Genomic DNA, 20,253 nt, shown 5'->3' with positions numbered 1-20,253 from the left:
TGAACTTCCTTGTTCTTGCTAAGTAGAGACAGCCACGCTCACACCACATGGCTCTGGCAAGAAATGTTTGAGAGGATATATACAACCCCCCCTTCAGTGGTCTACTCAGCATCAAGAGGTCCTCAACAAATCACCTTTTCTTTCAGGTGAAAAATGTGCACTGTCAGAGTCTCTGAGGACACCGGAGAGGCACACTGGAGAGCGTCCACTGAGTCTGTGGAGTCACAAATGCCCTTTCTTCTCTCATTCCTCTTGGTTGGTTTTGCTTGAATTCTGTTCCTAATCTGTTTTCTCAGTCAATTATTTGTCCTGAAAGTCTTCTTGGCTTCCTTTTCTCCTAATGTCTTGGTAGCTACCACAGGCCTGATATATCATCCCTACTAAATGGGTACAGGAGTGAGAAGTCGGGGGTAGGGGGTGTGCATCATTTCACAGAGTCTCTATTTAAACTTTTCTTGGAATTCAATGCCAAATCCTGGACAGAGCTTAGCAGGGGCAACTGGCATCAGGGGAAAAGAGCAGGATCCCAATTCATCATTTACTAGTCATTTCTAATCAACATTAGCCTGCCCTTTACTGTGACCTTGAACTGAACTAGCTGCAGCCAACGGCTCAGTCCTGCTCCTGTTTCAAGCCCTATGCTAATTACCCTAGATCTGCTACTTGAGATGTTGAGTGCCACAAGTAGCCTCGTGCCCACATGGTGGGCCCAGGCGGTGTGGAGTGGACCACCAGGATGCTTTGCACCACAAGAAAACCATAGCATCTGAGTTTTATCAGTGATAATCTATCCATCAGTCTTCTAGGGCCTGGATGAATGACTTAAAAAAAAAATCGTTTACTTATTTCCCAGAATTCTCCAGGCTTGGAAGTCTGAGATCTAGGTCTAACTTCTCCTGGTGTCCTCAGGTGGCCTTTCCTCTGTGTGCACAAGGGCAAGATCACTGTTTTTGTCCCTCTTCCTGTAAAGCCACCGCCCTTAGGGATCAGGGCCCTATCAAGCCTGTGACCCTGTTTCATATTGTTTACATTCAAATGAGCTGGTGTTCAAGTAGTTCCACTTGACCTCAGAAAACAGGTCTACTGCAGGGGAATGGCTTCCTTGGTCTCTGTTTAGCTTTGCTTCCCAGCCCTTCCTTCCTTTGCTCAACCTCACTTTGCTTCTCTGCTTGCTTCCTTCCTTCCTCCCTCCCTCACCCTCCCACTCTTCTCCCCCCCTTCTTCTTCTCTATTCTCCTCCCTTTATGTCCCTCTGCCTTGCCCTGCCCCTTTTCCCTCCCTCCAACTTAATGGTATACTTAAACACAGCGGTCCCTAGACCTTTTAACAGCACTCATTGTCTGCATTTCGATTTCCACACATTGAAAAGGTGGACTAATGGATGGAGAACAGAGAAGCAGAGAGGGCAGACTCAATTGGGAAGCAGTGTTAGTGAGGAGGTGGGGCCATGCTCGCATGGGACAGGAGATGCAGTGTGTTACCATACTGTGGCAAAGGGGAGGGGGAACCTCCCCATTGGATTAGAGCCCTGTCTGTGTAGAGTAAGAAATACCTCGTGTAATATTTTTCCTTCTCATTTTTCTCATCAGCTAAAAAAAAAAAAAAAAAGGCAAAGCAGAAAAGCCACAGGGTGCTCCCAATCTGAGTCCCGAGTCCTCAGTGCCTCTTTCTACTTTACCTTGCAGGGAAGTGACATTGATAAATGCAATCCCGTCTATACCTGGTTAGAAAAAATAATAATCATGTAAACTGAAAAGTATTGCTCAGATTAATTCTAATGAGGTTCAGGGGGAGGAGGGGAAACAAGTAACAACCAAAACTCTTTAATAAAGTGTTCTAAAAAGAAAAGGAAAAAAAAAAAAAAGAATCATCGCCCACTTCTGCACTTCCTGCTTTTGGCAGGGATGGGGAGTGGAAGTCTGAAAAGACTGTGAGACAGTCTGTTCTCATGGTATTTCTAGCTGAGAACAGGAAGGAGGGGAACTCTATCTGAGTGAGAGAGCCCGTTCTGCAGTGATTAACAGGCCAAAGAAGTTTCACTGGGCACCCAAGCTTGACAACACCTCTGAAATCTTCACCTTTATTGGGTCAGCCTCAGAAATTATTGCTGGAAGCCACAGCAGAACTGATCACCAAGGCGGCAAGCAGCACATGACGGACACCATACCTAGGGAGGCACTTCTCTCTAGCCTGAGTTAGGTACCAGAGACCGAGATGGAACCCACGTGGCCACTGCCCTTCCCTTCTGCAGCATGTGAGGGAGCTGGAAGAATAACGCATCGATAAATGAAAACTATTTTGGAGATCAAAACAGTGCACACTCTGCGGTATCCTAAGTGTGCAGATGATGCTAAGTAGGTACCTTCCACACGCTGCCCAGGGATCCTCGTGGGCTTGCATTTCTTCTCCCCCGCCCCCTGCCTGCCTTGGCCACCCCCCCTCCCCGCCCGCCTTGGTCCTCTTATCACTCATCACTGGAATATTCTGCACCTTCAGGCAAAGCCTGTTTCTCGACTGACTGTCTTGCCCGTCTCCAGTCACAACAGACTTCCCTGTGTAGGGGGCTGATGAGTCACCACAGCTGAATCACGTTAGCAATAAGCATGGGATGATTAATGCCTATTGATTGGCTGGGCGTGCTGGAACCAGAACAATTCCAAAGTCTAGACTAGCTCATACTGTCCCCTCATTACCTGCAGCGAGTTACGCGCTCTGGTGTCTAACGTTGCAGCCAAGCATTCCCGGCAACGCCCTTGGTCACCATAACTCCAATTAGACGGCATAAATCCCCTGAAGGCATGCACCAATGATGTCTTCACAGGTAAGAGCAATCCAGGCACAGAGGGAGGGGTCGACTGTCCCCACCACACTCTCCTTCCTGATGCTGAAGGGAAGAGGGCGGGATCCCCCCTTCTCTGAGAGTAATTCTCTCACTAGTCAATTGGGAACACTTTCTAGAAAAAGATTTTCCTTGATTTTTCCCTTTGACGGAATGTAATGCTGAGGATAGTCTCCTGACAAAGGACTCGTAGTAAGTAGTCCATGCTTGACTGAAATGGTCATTACTATGTTTACCCCTATATTTAAATGCAGGCAATATGCTTACATGGTGAGAAAGACATTTTCTAAGGGCATGTCCCTTAGGCTGGTCCACTTGGGACCTGCCGCACGGAACTTACTATGACTTTTGTGTTTGTTTGTTTGGATAGTTTCACTTTGTAGCCAATGACAGCCTGTTGATCTTCCTGTCTCAGACTCCTTTGTGTTAGGTTTGTAAGTGTGCACGACCACATCTGGTTTACCATGGTATTTTCAGCTGACATGCTATGTGACATACCCAACCATAGATTTCAGGATGTGTCTATGCTGACATTTTCCAGACTTCTGTGTAAACTTAGGGTAGCTTCATGACCTTTTATCTTTCATGCGGGGGATGTGGAAACTAAGATGACACACACAGGAAAACATCATGCCTGTGTTCAGCAGTGCAGCAAGTGTGTAGTGCACAGATACAAGGACGTGAGAGGACCCTGAGTCCCCTCTGGAGAGCAGAGGATGAGTCTTTAGCCCCCCCAGATCAGAATGCTGATAGAGGGATTGACGTTTGTTCGGTTTGCTGTTTGAGTATAACATCCTTTTAAAAAGTACATGTTCATTGTAGTAAATACAGAAGAGAGACTGGCACCAAGGTGACTGCTGGTGTCACTCCAATGTGACCCATTGCTCTTTATCACTGAAGTCATTTTCTGAGCACCCTAGGGATGTTCAAATAACAGGATCCCTTTGTATAGCTAGTCTTCAGAATCTTCAGGTTCAGCATCAACAGATTTCACCCAACCCTGGGAGGAAATGTTGGGAAAGAAATTATGTCTGCACGCTGAACATGCACAGACCTCCCCCCCCACAAACCTTGTCATCTCTAAACAATGCAATATGACAAGTGTTTGCATAGCATTTGCATTGTATTAGCCATTGTGAGAAATTTAGAGATTTGTTAAAAATATGTGGAGAGTAGGAGGGCTCAGAATTGCATGAGGCCCTGAGTTTGATCACCAGCACTACACACACACACACACATGCATGCACACACACACACACACACACACACACACACACACTCATATATGGGAGAGTGGATGTGATGGCTTGAATAAAAATGGTTCCTATAGGCTCACATATTTGAACATTTAGTAACTACAGAATGGAACACTTTGATAGGTTTAGAAGGATTAGTGGGTGTGGCCTTGTTGGAGGAAATGTGGAGGAGGAAGTTTCCAAAGCCCATGCCAGTCCCAGGTTCTTTCTCTGCTTGTGGGTCAGGATGTAGCTCTCAGCTACTTTTCCAGCACCACTCCTGTCTGTCACTGTGCTCCCTGCCATGGTGACAATAGACCAAGCCTCTGAAACTATAGGCAAGCTCCCAATTAAATGCTTGCTTTTAAAAGAGTTGCCTTGGTCATAATGCAATAGAATACTGACTAAGACAATGGGTTATAGTATATTTTTAAAAACTTACTGTGTCGTTTTATATAAGGGACTTGAGCATCTGTGCATTTTCGTATCTGTGGAGTCTTATTCGATGTAACCTCTCACAGATACGGAGAGGTCAACAGCTATTCTTGCCTACAAGCCTTTCTTTTTCTTAAATAGTATGCAGTAAGATACCCTGTGATTCATTCCCTACATAATTTGAAGTCCCTCTGTGAGTGACCTGCTTTTCAATGACGTCACAAAGTACTGTCCTACACCACATTACACTCTTCCAGTCTCCTAGAACAGGAATGTAGAATTGTTTTCAGTGTTCTACTAATATGCACAATGTTGGGATGAGCATAATTGCTGTTGACTATTTGAATATCTCCTTGATGACTTCTTTAGGAAAGACTCCTAGAAATGAAATTGTAGTATAAACAGGTGTGGCTATCAGGACAGGGAAATGAAAGCAATCTGTGTATTTAAGTGGTGCTTGTGAATTGGCTGTAAGGGGCTTTTCTATCGTGTAGACATTAACACTAGAGATAAAGCACCCATCACTTTGAGTCTTGCAACAGAAAGTATTGTTAGATTTTGGCTGCCATTTTGTAAACACCAGGAGACTTACTCTGAAGCAGGCAGATAGAGTAAGAGAGGGTTGCTGGTCGCTAAGATGCACAGACAGATCTTCACTCACCTTGACGTTTCTGCTTTTCAATTCTTTACCATATTATTGTCTCACAGAATCAGAAGTACTATTTGGGGCTGATATTTCATCAAACTACAGAGCAAATAATGAGCTTGATCAGGTCAGTTTGATGACCCCTGCTCACTTTTTTATCCAAAATATTAACAGGGAAATTTTGGAAATTAAGAATTCATGTTTCAGCATGCATTTATTATTCATCACATGATGCAATCATGCATCATTGGCTGTTTCCTACCTGGGACAGGCATCATTATCTGTGTCCTGCATAGCCACACTGCGTATGCTGCCAGTTTGAGTAACTTAGTAGCCTTCTCAACTGTTGAGATGACGCATCATAGTATCTTAACGATGACATTCAAGTAACTCTTACTTTGTGTAATATGGTCCCAGAGTGCACCAGTAGCAGTGATGGAGACCTGACCTGAATGCCTTAATGTGCTTCCTCTAGGGGAACAGAAAAATCACTTATAAAGAAGATTAATTTTATATAGTACAGTAAAGTATTTTGCAAGAGAGATCACATAGTTTTAATTTCTTGTTATGGGTACCTGAAGTGCAAACCTCCTGAAAGGTCTGAATAAGTCAAATGGAGTCTTTATTAGCCACCAGCAAGACTGCCCCAAGCAGATTAGTGAGAAGTAGCCTCAACCTCCAGTTGGCTCGAGTTTTTAAGGGCAAAAATGCAATTGTGACATATGCAGAAAGGCAGCTCTGGACATCTGAAGGAAGCAAGCTGTATACAGAAGCTGAGCAGCAGCAGTTAAGCCTTTGGTTAAGGGTCATGTTGTATAGGAATTGATGGCTGCTCTAAAGTCCAGTTTACCACCGGAATTTATGGCTGGTATTGGCTCATATTCTTAGGAATATTTTTAATGAGATACCACAACTATAGATATATCAGTATCTCACAATATGCTAGCTGTTGATAAGTGTGTCTAGTTATAAATTGATCTTTATCAGGAGCTTGTGTATAGTTATAGGATAAATCATAGTAGATACAGTATTCAGAATTAGTCACAGGTTTCAGACATCAACTGGGGACTTGGGAAGTATCCTACATAGAGAAGGGGGTCTATTTCTCTACCCAATATGTCAAAATATATTTCGTACCAGCTATATAAAAGGTATATTGCTTTTAAAGTGTGAGTTACAACTTCTACTAGAACATTGCTTTTAAAAATGTGAATTACAACTTCCCCTGGGGCACGCCATCTTAGAAGTCATATTAGGGTTAAATTGTCACCTGATTGTCAGCTAAGGACACTAATATTATCACAAATGTACCAGGAAGTATGCCTCTGAAATGACCTATCAAGGGTGCTAAGACTGATCACTCATCTTGTTCTCTTCAACAGCTAGCTACTGAGTATCCATTCCAGACTTGGGCACGTGCAGGAGCAAGAATAAAGGCTTCATTCACCAGCGAGCGGGCTAACTATATGGCAAGGGTAGCATGCGGTGGCTCTCTCTCTCTGCAGTGTACTTTTTACAAGTCTTCTACCCCTGTTCCTTTCCTTCCTCCCCATCAGAATTTTCAGGAAAAAAGTCCAGGTTGGGGGCAAAATGTCAGTTGAGGGATTCCTGGGGCCGCACATGCTGGAGCAGGCTCCCTGTTGCAGCTGATCCTAGGGCTTGGAGAACTGGTCCAAAGTACACACTGAGACCACTTACTGTTGGTCAAAATATACAAAAGGCATACATTATGTTAATAAGCTATTAGTGAAAAATATAGTTTCAAATAGACTACGTCGAAAAATTATGTGTAAAGCTATGGGTTTTATGTGATGGTAGGTTGGAAGGCTATTGAGCAGTGGGCTGCGATGGTGACTCATGCGTGAGGCTTTCTGGGTGAGCTGGATGATGCTGGTCCAGGGGAAATGCTGATAGAGAGTCTCTGGGAACCGCGTCCAGCAGCGTAAGCGGCTTTTACTCTTTGATTAGGCGAAGTTTGAAAATTCTCCCATTATGGCACTTTATATTCTATCTGACATTCTGTTTTCAAATTTTCAAAATAATCACCTGTGGCTTAGGTAATTTGAATGAAAATTAACTAGAAAGAAAGAAGGCCAAAAAAACACTTTAGAATCAGAATGTATCCCGTTAAGTGGGATTTCTAGCCAAAGGTTATGGCTAACTTGGATTTTCTTTTTAGCCCTACATGAGTATGTTCCGCAAAATTGAAGACCTGGCTAACGTTCACCTCAGTACCTTCAGGAGCGAACAGGAGACTCAGTCAGCCACTGCAATAATTACAATATGGCAAGGAGGGAATTGGTGGTTCAAGAAGAGAACATGCCCAGAAGCAGAGCGTGTCACCTGACCTTTTTACACCTAGCGTTACACATATGTAATAAACAGTTTTCTTTTATTTCCTTCCTTCCTTCCTTCCTTCCTTCCTTCCTTCTTTCCTTCCTTTCTTTTGTTTTCTTTTTTGAGGCAGGGTTTCTCTGTGTAGCATTGGCTGTCCTGGAACTCAGTGTGTAGACCAGGCTGGCCTGGAACTCACAGACATCTGGTGAGAAAAGATGCCCTGTCATCTTCCAGGTAAAGGAAACGAGGCTTCAGGAACTCAGACTGTCACGCACAGTGCGTGCCTGGTGGAACAAAGTTCCAAGCATAGTTTTCTTGCCTCTCTGTCCTGTTCCCTGGGATATAAATACACTTACACAATGAATTTTCTGGAATGACCATTCATTTCTCAGAAAAACTTTGTTAATATTCCCAGTGGTTTTTAATTTTTTTTTAAATTTACTTTTTTTGTGTAACACATATCTTTAAAAGGCAGACAAAGTTTCTGGATGAGTCACTAAAGGGTCCCTAGGACCCTTTTAAGACATGCTCAACCCCCTTATAAGTAATTCACAGGCAAAGATCTAGGTAGAAATGGCTAACTACTTCTAAGGACCTTTAGAGATTCCCCCTTCCCCATTGGCTAATGTCCAGGGCTGTATCAGGTGGGTAGGAAACGGCAATAACAGTTCCCTTGGGGCCTCCCCTGGGTTTTGTTTTTGTTTTTGTTTTTGTTTTTGTTTTTTTGGTGATGATTATGAAGTACAGGGCTTAAGACATGCACAAGTATTGTGTTTTCCTATGGTAGGCATTTAATTTACCAGTTTCCCAGTTGCTAGTGTCATGTAGTAGTCAACAGTCTATGCAATTATAAAAGTACACTTGGTATAGTTAGCTTTTTAAATTTTATATATATATATATATATATATATATTTTTTTTTTTTTTTTTTTTACACACAAATCCTTTAAACTTTCAGAATATTGTAGTTTAAAATGTAGTTGCTCCATTGGTTCTGGAGCAAGGATCAGCACTTAACAGCATTGGTGCTTACTCACAAGGACTGGAGTTTGGACCCTACTGTTCGTGCCTGGCAGATGACAACTGCTCATTATCCCTAGGCGTGCGTGTGTATGTGCGCACGCACGCACACACACACACACACACACACACACACACACACACACACACACACCTCACCACACTTTAAAATGTTTCTAGCTATTTGCTGTGGGCTTACTAAGACAGAAAGACTAAAAGTCAAACAATTTCCCATCCTTATACTCTGACACACAGACCAACACCCATGGGTGCTTGAAGCTGCTCTGTCCATTAAAGAAAATTCACTCTGACCTAAAATGACAAAACAAAAGCAAAACTCAGTTTAACTAGATTTAAACATGGTATAGCCCACTTATGAATTTAAAATATCACCTGATAGCTATTACTATGTATTTACTATGTATACATTTTAGGTTGCATGCACTGGATACACACACACACACACACACACACACACACACACACACACACACACACACACAAATAGGTATACATAATTGCAATCTCACCCTCATTGTACATGCATTTATGTTGTTTAATGTCAAAATATGCCTACAACCCTGGAGCTTCATGTAAAAGCTTGTGCTCAGTTAAGAAAACAAAACAAAACAAACAACAGCATAAACCCTGCTTCTTCAGTATATGCAAATAAATAATTAAGTCCCCAGGTCAACAGCGGCTCTTCTTTACTTGAAAGAGGAGCATTTGGTCCATCACTTAGATCCATCACTGAACTACTTTTATCTTTAATAAAGCAGGAACATTGCAAGAATGAGAGATTGTTTCTGTCTTGGAGACCTTTAACAATTTCATGGGTGACTTTGTTTTTAAGACCTAAAGATTCTTCCGTCATGGAGAAACTGGGCCAGTGAGAATCTGCGAGCTTGCAGGCCTAACTGTTTCAGCAAGTGATGTCCGGTGTCATGGAAAACCAACCCTTGCTATCACATCACAGCTCAAGTGAACCCGGCTTCCCATTAGTTACTGCCCTTCCTGGGCAGGGCTCTTAAGTCCACTATTGAGACAAAACGGAGACAAATCCAGGATGGATAGCAAAGACGTCAGAGCAAGGGAAGGTAAGGGAGGATGTACATGGTAGGTGGTACCCACTGCCATGCTAGAGAATTGCCTGAACTTTCGTACTTCCGTTCAGAGAGCTGGAGTCACCTGGGTGAGGTCAAGGTGAGTGCTGGAGTCTCCAGAATACAGATACCTTCTCACTGCTGTGTATAAAGCTCTGTAAGGAGAAGGGCAGTGCTCTGATTCCTCCATACTCTGTGTTCTGTGTGGTGGCTCCAAGCTGGGGCACAGGCTGTGCTTTGGAGAACACATAAGAGAATAGAAAAAGATGCCTCAGAAGCTCAAATCCTTGTAGCCCCCCCTTACCTTACAAACGTCTCTCTGACCTCTCCTGCCAGTTTAGGAACACTGTCTCTATATTCCCTTTGACTCAGTCTCCTGTGAGGTGTTCTTGGGTACACATGTGCCTTCTGTTTGTTTGTAAGGATGAACAGTATCTTGGTGTCATGATATCACCTCCCTGTTGCCATGGTTGGAGACTTAAAAAGCACAGACAACAGATCTTTTTCTCTCAAGGGCAGAATCCTAGGGTGTCAGAGGCAAAGATGTTTTCTGCCTGCACATTTCTTTCATTCTCAACTTCAGCATAGTTATGTTGATACACTAATATAATTAACCGGTCCTCATGGAGAAATGAGCAGATGCCTCATATCGAGATAAAAAGGAAGGCCTCCCCCATTCCCACCTCCCTCAACTGCAGCAGCAAAATAATTATAGTAAAGAGCTGGCAGCTGATCTCGGCATTCACAATGGTGGGTCACAACTGAACCAGAACTGTTAAGGCTGGTGAGATGGATCCTTTGGTGAAGTGCTACTTTCAAAAGCATGGGGACCAGAGCTTATTGCCCAGTGCACACTCAAGCAGCCAATGTAGTAGCACATTTGTAATTCCAGTACCAGGGAGACAGAGACAGGAGGATTCTAGGGCTCCCTCGTAGGTGAGCCTAGCCTAATCTGTAAGCCCCAGGTTCCAGTGAGTGGCCTCACTCAGTGGACTCAAAATAACAACAACAACAACAACAACAACAGATTGCTCCTGAGGAATAACACTCAAGATAGGCCTCTGATATCCATACACACACACACACACACACACACACACACACACAATCCTCTAAAGAAATGTAATGTTAGCTTTCCACTGTGTGCAGAATTTGTATAGCACTGGGGAGAGAGCCAAGCATCTGTCACTTTAACTAGGCACCAGCCACTCAGCAAGCTAAAAGCCACTATCTGTGTCTGAGCCTTTGAAAGTTTTCTTAGCCAGTGACTCATGTTTAATTCTCCCAGTTGATGGCAACCTGACTTTTAGCCACATAAACAACACGCCGAGATACATAAACAAAATTGGTCTCTCTCATTTTTATAGTTGAAGGATATATTTAACAAAATCTATAAATTTCCATGGGCATAAATCTCTAAGCACTGCATTCGGGATATTTAAAAATCTAATAATATTGGAGTTACATCTCAGAGCAGGCTATAAACCCAGGCAGAGTTATTTGGGCAGAACAGATACAGTTTGCAGGGTGATTTAAGCATGATTATGGCTCATAACTGTCAACAAATAACACAACACCTTATCCCCTTAGCCAGGAAATTTGAATTTCAGGTGTTGAGGCTCACTGGGGTGCCTCTCCATCTGCTAGCCTTGCTGAGCACAGGCAGACACGTCAATGCTTTGCCTCTGTGTTCTAGCATCTCTATGTGGCAGGTTCCCACGTTTAACTGGGCAGCACAGGGGTCCTGGCAAGCAGCCCAAGCTGTCAGAAGGAGGGGGTGTGCTTCTGATTGCCTGTGTAAGTGCACAGCATCTTTCCTGGCCGGGTGGGAGGGGCTTCCTTCTCCTCCCAACCCATCTCAAGTGAGTGAACAAGCTTGCTTGCTATGCAAATGAAGACTCAGAGGCCTCCTTCCCAGCTCTGCCTCGCATCAGCTCCAACCACAAAGGTGCTCTTTGGTGAAAGACTGATCCATATATAACTACTGGCAGATGACCCAGATGACCCAAACCTTAACCTCCTCTTAGGATTTCCTAATGACATATGGCCACAGAATAAGCCACACTAAATCATACCCTATGTGTTAGTAGGAAGCGAAATATAATTCTAAATTATTTAATTCACCTGAGCGACGAAGCATGCGTGCTGGAGGATGGAGAATGTAGCGTTGCCTTTGTGCATAGTCAGTACAATCTGTTATATAAGTAAATTGTGCATGTGTACAAGCTGTGTGCAACTGCAGTGAATTCAACACTCACATACCCATCCTCCAGGAGCTCCCACGTTATTGGGGAGGAGAAGGAACTCTAAAGCATTATTTGGCAGTGTTAAGGGAACTTCCCTGAAACTCCTTATTACCCATGTGGAGGATTACACAGAGTGAGGAAAACCTAGTAAATATGGGAAGTTGGAATGTTGCAGATCAAGAGCCAAGGTTGTCGTGGTCCATCTTTAGTCTCCTTAACAGCCATTTATCCTCTGACCTGACTTAGAGTGTTAGCTTCAACTAGCCCAAATCTCAGCATACCAACAGCTTGTACCAGAAACCAATAGCAAGCTCTCCCTGCTCTGCTGGGACTCATCTAGCCAATGTCCTTATCAACACATCTGTCAAGTGCCCTAATCCCTTGCTTCCTTTTGTCCCCAGACTGCAAAGCTTGAGGAACAGCTTCCCCGGGAGAACATGTCACTTAGGGCAATCTGAGCTTGTGTTCCCCAGGCACGGCTACTCATATTCTGCTCAGAATAAACTCTCTCACTCCCTTTGAGCAAGAGCTGTGTTTTGTGTTGAGAGAAAGAAGAAAAAGAAACAAGTGATAAAGTCAGGGTATCTGACCCAAGGGATACACGATCGGCCATATGAGACATACAGAAACTGAGAAGACATCCAGGCAAACCTCTGGAAACCAGATCCTGGCGCATGTGTAGGTGCTGCCAATGAGCTTCCGGTGTGTGAGAAATATTTCAGATAGAAGGAAGTGAGGGCTTGGAGTTCAAAGCTACGCAAGCCACAGCTACAAAGGATACTGCAAAGTCAAGTCAGGTACATAGGATTGGCTTTATACTAAAGAGCAGTAGGAGCTGTGGACGATCTAAGACCAATGACAGACCCCAAGGTGAATCCATTGCTATTATTCTGCTAAACGGATGTGGTAGCAAACTGACCTCTAAATTCGTGTTTCTGGGCCCTTAGGTTAATGTAGCTCTCAGACCTCATCAGAAGCTTCTTTGGGCAATGGATGGTGGTTGACACAGAGACCCACAAATGGCTAAAATGCAAAGAATAAGTATGAATGAGGTACTCGGTCTCAAATGGGACACCTGCATCTCACCCACTCCCCAAGGCTCAGGGACCATCTCAGAAGAGGAGACAGAGAAATGGAAAGAGCCAGAGGCCCTGGTGGACTGGAGGAGAACAGTGTCTTCTGGGCATGACACAACATTGTACTCATGAACTTTCACAGCAGTTGTGGTCACCTGGACAAGATCAAGCCAGTCAACATTCAAATGTGGAGTGAGAGAGTGTCCATGAGCCCTGACCCCACACTAAGTAGCTTTTAGCAGTTGATGCTTTCTTTGGCCCCAGTGCATGACCCCATATCAGAAGGATATGGACAGTACAGACTGAAGTCTATAGGTTATTAAATTTTTTTAAAAGTTGATTTTCTTAAGAGAACACAAAGTTGGGGTGGGTAAGGAGATGAGGTAGATCTGGAAAGTACCAGGGGAAAGAGTTGAGGGTGAACGTAATATATTTTTACACATCATAAGACATTCTCAAAGAATGAATAGGATATCTTTTTTTTTTAAAGATCAGGGAGATGATGAGGTCTAGATTTCTAAACCATTTTACACTTGGAGCTAATTTCCAAGAGATGTTGAGTACTTTCCATTGGTAAAACATGACCACCCTGAATGGGTGACACTCCATTACTGTCTTTCTCACCATGGGAATACCACTGTCTTTAGTATGCCAGTGCATACTGTCTAGTTTTAAGTGACTACAACACATACAAATTAAAATAGCAAACACACATGTATCAAGCACCTACTGGAGACCAGGGACCATCTAAGCTTTCAGAAAACCATTTAGCTTAATCCCTTTGAAATAATTCCTACACCATCCAAAAGAGGTGTCAGTTGCTTTCTTGGGCCCCATAGGAAGGAAGTACTCGAGTAGTCTCAGGATTGCAGCGTTGACAACTGCTCTCCTCACCAGAAATATGATATGTTATCCATCATAGCACACAGATCCACCTCTGAAGAAGGGCTCTTACAGCAGCCTTCTCTTCCTCCCCTCTGCCACCTTCAGAAGGAAAAAGCGAATCACCGTATCTGAGATATTCCTCCAAACTAATTGAGAAGCATTTTCACCAGAACAATAGACTTAGTTTTCTAAAAAAAATTTATCTACATCATTCAGGTTGTTAGTGGTCAAGCTTGGCTGTGGATACCATGAGCCGATTTGTGTCAACAGAGCAAATGGACATCAAGTTAGTCCCTTTCAGGATGGATTTATGATATTTTGGTGCAGCGGCTTAAGGGATTTCACCCTCAACTCCTAGAGAATGCTAGTAAGATACTTCAGAACAAGTAGGACACTAGAATGTCCTCATCCTGATGAGACTAGGAAAAGGCAAACCAAAATTGGACGGGAAGCGTGGAGTACAACAATACACTTTCCAATATTTTTTGGCTCTAGTCAACTGGGCCATGGACATATCTGAAGCCAAAATGGAATTGTGCCCCGACTAAACTAGATTCTCTTCTTCAGTGCCTACTACCCCTCACTTGAGAAGTTGCTCCCTTCCTCAGCCTTCATGTGATGGAGAGTTAGTGGGAGGCCACGCCAGGCAATCGGTACTTGTACGCTTTTCAGGCTGACATTTCTAAGGCCGTGCAGAGATCCCACCACTTTCTGTTTAAGAATACTTCAGGCCAGCCCCCCCCTTGAGTACATAACTGTTGACACACTAAATGACGGGGCTGAGTCACTCTTTACCCTGGAACCAAGGCCATATTCTTAGTTGGTATTGCTCTCCAGGGCACAAGTGTTCTTAAAAAGTGCCTGTCTCTTCCTGAACTCCTGGGAGCTCCTCCATCTTGTCCCTCTGGAATCTGGGCAAATGTTAGATCACAACATCTGAAAATGGTGTGCATCTATGTTGGAATAAGAGGATCAGGAGGCCAGAGAAAACAGAGCGCCACCCCGGTAATCCTTGGATTGAATGTCTCACTCATGGGATAGACCTGAGCCGGAGGAGAAGGTGAACACAGCTTGTGCCCAGACACCAGGCCCACCGGCTGCAATTGCAATCACCGAAGGCCCTGCTGTTGATGGCTTGGATCCTGGGCATAGGGGGTCTCCACTCCGCTCCTCCTCCGCTTGTGTTGGAGCCCAGTCTGCAAAGACACTGCTAACACTTCAGCACATCTGATGCAAAGAGTGAAGCATAAAGGGCAATGGGAAATTCCAAACCAAACCTTGGGACGGAGTTCATAAAAGCAGACACCATCTGCGGGATTGTGTTCCCAGGCCTCACTGGGGAGAGAGGAGGGTCAGAGGACGGGTGGAAGGGGAAAAGGTCACGTTGCTGACTGCGTTCCTAGCTGAAGTCTCTCTCTCTACCCAGATCAGTCTGTAGGCAGCGTGTGAGCCAGGCAGGCACTCGGATATCTCTCCTCACTTAGAAGATTCTCTTTGCTGAGGCTTTCATTACAAGGGTTCATAATCGCGTATGTATTGTGCCTAAGAGTTTGAGGCTGGGCTGTAGTTCAGTGGTAGAGCACATCCCTGACATTGAAAAAGTTCCAGGTTCCATTTCCCAGCAAAGCAAGACTGAATGAATGAATGGATGGATGGATGGATGAATGAATGAAGTGAAGGAAATAAACTGGGCCCCAGACTCATGACTTCCCATCTTCCTCCGAGCTGCTTTTGCCACTGCCTGGAGGCTGGGCCGGGACTAGCTCTTCCCTGTTCATGTTCTGAGAAGCACTTTCCATTTCTATGGCACAGGAAAAGGGATGCTCCTTCAGGATGCCTTTCTAGATGATCACTCCCATTGTTTAGCAAGCTTTTCATTGTTTGTGATTTTCATTTTCCTCTATAGTTCAGGGCACTTTGGAAAAATAAATCTATTCAGCACTTTTTCCGCTCATAATTCAAGCAAAAAAAGAGTCACGCGGCATAATAAGGATAATTAGCACGACTGAAAAATAATAAGCCTGGCATCGCAGAGGCCCCTCCGTGTGCACAGTATCCATTTATCTCTCTCTCTCTCTGTGTGTGTGTGTGTGTGTGTGTGTGTGTGTGTATGTGTGTGTACTCTCTGTCAAGGCTAATTACCACTCGTGTAATTAGTAACCTGTTGAAAGAACAAAAGAAAATGCAAAGATGTCTTTAAATAAATAGCGCTATTTCTTCCCGTATCATCTCAATAAAACCCATCTGGTGCAGAGTCCATCCTCACAGTCACATGGTGAACAGGGTGAACTACTGTCATTTGGCCTGAAAAGCACAGTTAGTTCTCCGAGGAACGCCTTTCAGGGTGCAGGCACAGGAGGCGGGGGGGGGGGGGGGGGGGAGGACTTCTCTAATAAAGAGATCTGGGAGCGATGATCTCATGTTTAATAAGGCTCAACATTTATACCACACTCTTCCTTTTCATTAATTTGTCAACCCTGGCTCAGTGTGGGAGCAGGTGCCATGTAAATGACCATATGCTTCCCCTGTTAATATGTTCTAATCCAGACCAGCAGACATCATCTTCCCTCTTGGAGGAGAGATCTGCTGATTATGCCCAGCCAGAGTGCAGAAAATAAATATAGTTCCTTTTTCCTATATGTGATGTGATGCATGCTGGGAAGGATTCAAACAGGTTTGGTTGCCATCTGTAACATTGTCTGTCTGCCTGTGGCTGCTGTGGAGTCTTCTTCTCTGTTGATGCTCTGGACCTCAGCTACACCTGATCGTTTGAACCAAAAGAACCAGGTGGTGGGTTCTGAATTTTGAAGGTCATAAAGCATCTGCCCCAGCATCCCTCTAAACTGAATGCTGGGATCTCAGAAAACAACTGGTTTGCAGAGAGGGGAGTTCATACCAGACATAGATGCCAGCCATAGTACTGGGGTATAGAATACAGGGTCTACCAGCAAAGTACAACCCTACTCTGTTTTATTTTGAGACAAAGTCTTGTGGACTACCCAGTTTGGCCTCAAACTAGCACCCTTCTGCCAGCCCCATAAATAGCTGGGATTATATGTATTGGCCACCAGGCCCAGTGATTTCAGCTTTGCCAGCATCAGTGAGGTACAGGCCATCGACCTAGCTCCACACTGCCATCTGCAGCAGCCAGAGAAGTTCTTCTGTGAGACCTTTGTGGTGGTGGTTTGAGTGAAAAATGTCCCCCATAGTCTCTGGGGTTTGAACACTTGGTCCCAAGGTATGTGGCACTGTTTCTGGAGGTTTGGATGATACAGCCCTGCTGAATGAAGTATGCCAGCAGGGGTGGGCACATCTATGGCAAACAAAGTATTGCTTATGAGAGTCTCAGGAAATATCAGGGTTATAGCTGGGCAAGGACAAAGGACCTAAATGCTTAGGTTTAACCATCCATTGTTATCTTTACATTGTTATTTGAATCTCTTTAAAAAAAACAAAACTATTGTCTCCACACAAGCAACTGCCACTGCCACTGTTGCAGGAGTAGACTGGCATCCTTGCTGTCTCTTTCATTGTCCCATCCCACTTTGACTGCAGTGGTTCATCCCTTGTCAAGAGGGAAAAATGAGAAATGCTGGGGAAAACACTGTTGTGTCACTGTTAGCAGTCTGTAGAGAGCAAGGAGGACGCAAACACGGGGTAGGGGGTGGGGGGGTGTCCTTCTGATATCAGGGAGGGACTGAAACTGTCTCGATCCAGATGCTAGAATGGATTATTTCTGTGAGAAACAATCTTTCCTATCAACAACGGCTAGCCCAACCACAGCCAGTGTTCTACAAGCCTCTCTCACCTTGTGAAATGATGTCTTGATGTCTCTTGTGTTTGCCCAAGCCCTGAATGTCAGACATTCCTGAGGCTGGACCCTATTAACCCCCTTCCCTCCCCTTCACACTGATTGTGAATTAGCTAATCGCATTGGATTGTAAAGTCAAGGTTCCACCAATGGGATAAGACATAGTTGCCTCCCTGTGTTAGGATAAAAGTAAAGGAACTTACAGCCCCGGTGCGCTTACTGGTCCAGCTTTGGTTATTGCACTGCCTTTTTGTAAAAGGAAAAATTGTCTTGGCAAGATAGTTTCACTTTGTTTGGGTCTCATTGTGTGACACCAGTGATGCTCTTGACCAAGATATTACAGAAGGAATGGTGATGTGGCAGAACCTAGGCCTAGTTCACAAGCCATGGCAGCCAATGCCCTTTTCTTTCCCTGGCAGTTTTACCAGGGATATAGACAAGGAAATAAGCTAGACTTTGGACCTTTGTTCTTAGCGTATAGTTTGGCTTTGACTAAGAACCTCACAAAGAGCGGCTGGAGAGATGGCACAGCAGTTAGGAGTATTTGCTTTTTCCTGCAGAGGACCTGGGTTCAGTTCCCAGCAGTTCCAGGGGATTCCAGTGCCTTCTTCTGGCCTTTGTGGGAGCTGCCTGTTACTCACTAAACATACAGACATGCAGGTGAACCATTCCTGCACATAAATAAATTTGAAATTAAAAAAAAACTCCACAGTGTCACTGTAAAGTATTTGTTGAAACTGCATACTAGACACTAGCACTGATTACTAACTAGAAGTGTTTAGAGAGAAAAGAGAAAGTGACGAAGAGCTGGCAGTCACCGGTACTGCGAGAACCAGTAGAAAAGATCATTTGATCAAAAAACATTTCTCTAAATAGATATGTGGTCATTATGTAGAAGCGGAGATACAGTTTTAAACAGAAGCAGTGGGCAGCATTTGGGCTAGAGAGGGCAGAGTGATCTGGAGGTGTGATGAGTTCCTCAGAAGGCAAACTGAGTCCCCCCCATTGGTGCATAAGCGATAAAGGGCATTTAAGCACCAGAAGAGTGATTGGCTAATATGGCTTTTGTGGAATCAGCTTCACAATAGAATAGAATTTTACAGTTCACACAATCGTCCCATCCTTGTCTCGAATCCTCCCAAGAGTTTGAAACTGACGCTTTGTCTCAACCTCAGAGGAACTCTTGGAGAAGGGATGGGCCCAATGTGGATGGGCTGGTGGGGAGGCACCTGAAAGGGAAGTGGATACTATATTTTGATTAAAAGAAAAACAACTTGAGGGACTCTAAAGCTCTCCGGAAAAGATCTTTGTGGAAAGAGGAAGTGGAGGGACAACCAGAACCTTATCAGTTGCAAAGTCTAGAGCTGATCTTGAATCACCACCAACAAATGTGACAGAGGAGTGGACAGAGGCCTGCCTTCTGGGAGTACAGGGAGAGCACTCATATCTTCATGTCTCAGAAGACGAACTTGCATCCCAGAGAGATGTCCCACAGTTCCCAAATTCACAAAGCAGGCTTAGGGCAGAGCCACACACACATCTTGTTATAGGCCTTCTGTCTCCCAGTGGCATCAGCAGGCCTTGGTAGATATAAAACCCCAGATGGATAAATAGTTGTCATAGAGATATGTACTCTGTAAATGACACTGGCAAGCCCGGCACCCTCTTCCTGTTGCTCTGACTCCTGTAACCCTTTAGCTGAAGGTAACTTGGAGCCCTGTGGGGTATTCCCTTTGACTCACCTGCTACTTCCTGTCTACTAGGAGTTTGAGATAGAGTTGATCACAATACTCTTTTCTTTTTCTTGTATTGTATCTTAAAACCATGCTAGATGCTCCTGAATATTATCATGGCCTGTCAGAGAGGCCAAGAGGCTCATAAGGAAATTTCCACATTGACTTGTCCATGAGGTATACGCCTGCACACAACGGGAGCTGTATAAATCCAGCAGACTACTTGGGTTCATGCGGTCAAGGAAGTCTTCTTAAAGATAAGAATTGAACTGAGCCTCCAGAAAAGGTCATGGAAAAGGCAAGCCCAAGAAAAGCACACCTGAGTGGCTTGTGAACCCGGCCAACTAAAAATACAGCCATTTAGTTGCAAAATGGCCCAGGCCAGCAGCCATGTGCTTTGTTTACTGTGTGTATTCAACCCTCTTTGTTACTCCTCTGTGGCCCACTACGCTGAAATGGATCCATTTTGTATAAATGAGAATTGGCTATAATTGTAGGTAGCTTCCGGTGGGAAAGTCAAAGCTAGGCCAATCAAAGCAAGGTAGAAACATTGATGTGGAGGTAGTTTGTCTGAAAACAGTTGAGCTGTTAGTCATGCCTCAAAGTCAGAAGTCAAAAGTGAGAGGGTGGAACTCAACAAATACATGGGAACTAGTTTGCTTTGAGAATTAGCAATCTTGTCAATGTGAGGTGCTGGCATCCAGATGCCTTACAACAGAGGTAGCTTTCCACAGACCATGTATGGCCTTCATGGTGAATCAGTGCCAGAAGACCTGGATCAACCAGGTTATAAAACCGAGATAGGCAAGGTACTCTGGAGAGGAGGAAGAATCGGCCCCCTGTGCCTGTGGCTCCTGCATCGTAAGCTCAAATAAACTCAGCTGAAAA

The 20,253-nt window shown here is 44.3% G+C and overlaps 1 long non-coding RNA gene across 4 annotated transcripts in view; it reads left to right on the top strand.

The window, feature by feature from the left end:
* The window catches only part of LOC311606020, a 186,698-nt gene that overhangs the window by 72,771 nt on the left and 93,674 nt on the right, over positions 1–20,253 (top strand). Inside the window, exon 3 of one of the 4 annotated variants that reach the window (XR_014782163.1) lies at positions 147–207. The exons of the other annotated variants lie outside the window; for them this stretch is intronic. This is a non-coding gene — a long non-coding RNA (uncharacterized lncRNA). Of the gene's footprint in view, positions 1–146; positions 208–20,253 lie in introns of those variants that run through there. 4 annotated transcript variants of the gene reach the window in all.

Source organism: Acomys minous (genome assembly GCF_964271855.1).
Source record: "Acomys minous genome assembly, chromosome: 9".
Taxonomy (NCBI): domain Eukaryota; kingdom Metazoa; phylum Chordata; class Mammalia; order Rodentia; family Muridae; genus Acomys; species Acomys minous.
The sequence above is the reverse complement of the archived record's forward strand: the minus strand, read 5'-3'. Positions and strand labels throughout refer to the sequence as shown.